The 871-nt window shown below is 30.7% G+C and overlaps 1 protein-coding gene across 2 annotated transcripts in view; it reads left to right on the forward strand.

The window, feature by feature from the left end:
* hcfc1b (host cell factor C1b) overlaps positions 1-871 on the forward strand; it is a 47,118-nt gene that overhangs the window by 10,947 nt on the left and 35,300 nt on the right. The gene's annotated exons all lie outside the window — the stretch shown is intronic.

Genomic DNA, 871 nt, shown 5'->3' on the forward strand with positions numbered 1-871 from the left:
GATTGATCATAAAAAGGAAAGTGGACTTCTCATAACTGACATAAGTGACCATCTACCGGTCTTTGCAGTCTTTCACAATTACTTTGATAGAAAAACTAAATCAATAACCCATATATCAGAAATAAGACCCACAACCGAACATTCCATCGCAGCTTTCAAGCTCGACCTAGACAAGCAAAATTGGTCTGAGGTCTACACAAATGAAGATCCAAATAGCATTTCAGTCAAGCATAACCTCCTTATATGACAAGCATTTCCCCGTAATTAAGGTCACCAGAAAGTACAAAAACCAAAGTAAGCCATGGATAACAAAAAGCATAGAAAATGCATGTAAAAAGAAAAACAATCTATACAAATCGTTTCTAAAATCCAGAACCAAAGAAGCTGAAACAAAATATAAGACTTATAAAAAACAAATTAGTAAACATGACAAGAACCAGCAAGAGACACTATTTTCATGCATTATTAGAGCAAAATAAAAGCAACACTCAAGAAATATGGAAAATCTAAAATCATGTAATTAGAAATAGCTCTAATAAAGTAGATTATCCGGAGTACTTTATGAAAGATAAAAATACCATTATTGAGGAAACTGCACAAATAGCAAAGGAATTTAATGAATATTTTGTTAATATCGGTAGCAACTTAGCAAAACAAATTCCTGATCCAATAAATTCTTTTGAAATAGATAAATACAGAGAAAAAAAATCTTCCACAATGTTTCTTACTGCTGTGAATCAAAATGAAATGTTAAATATTGTAAAAACATATAAAAGTAAAAAATCAACTGACTGTTTTAATATTGATATGACAATAGTAAAACAGATCATAGAATTTGTAGTGCGACCTTTTGCATACATATGCAACCTGT

The sequence above is a fragment of the Hippocampus comes genome, unplaced genomic scaffold (assembly GCF_001891065.2).
Source record: "Hippocampus comes isolate QL1 unplaced genomic scaffold, H_comes_QL1_v1.1 scaffold296, whole genome shotgun sequence".
In the NCBI taxonomy this organism is placed as follows: domain Eukaryota; kingdom Metazoa; phylum Chordata; class Actinopteri; order Syngnathiformes; family Syngnathidae; genus Hippocampus; species Hippocampus comes.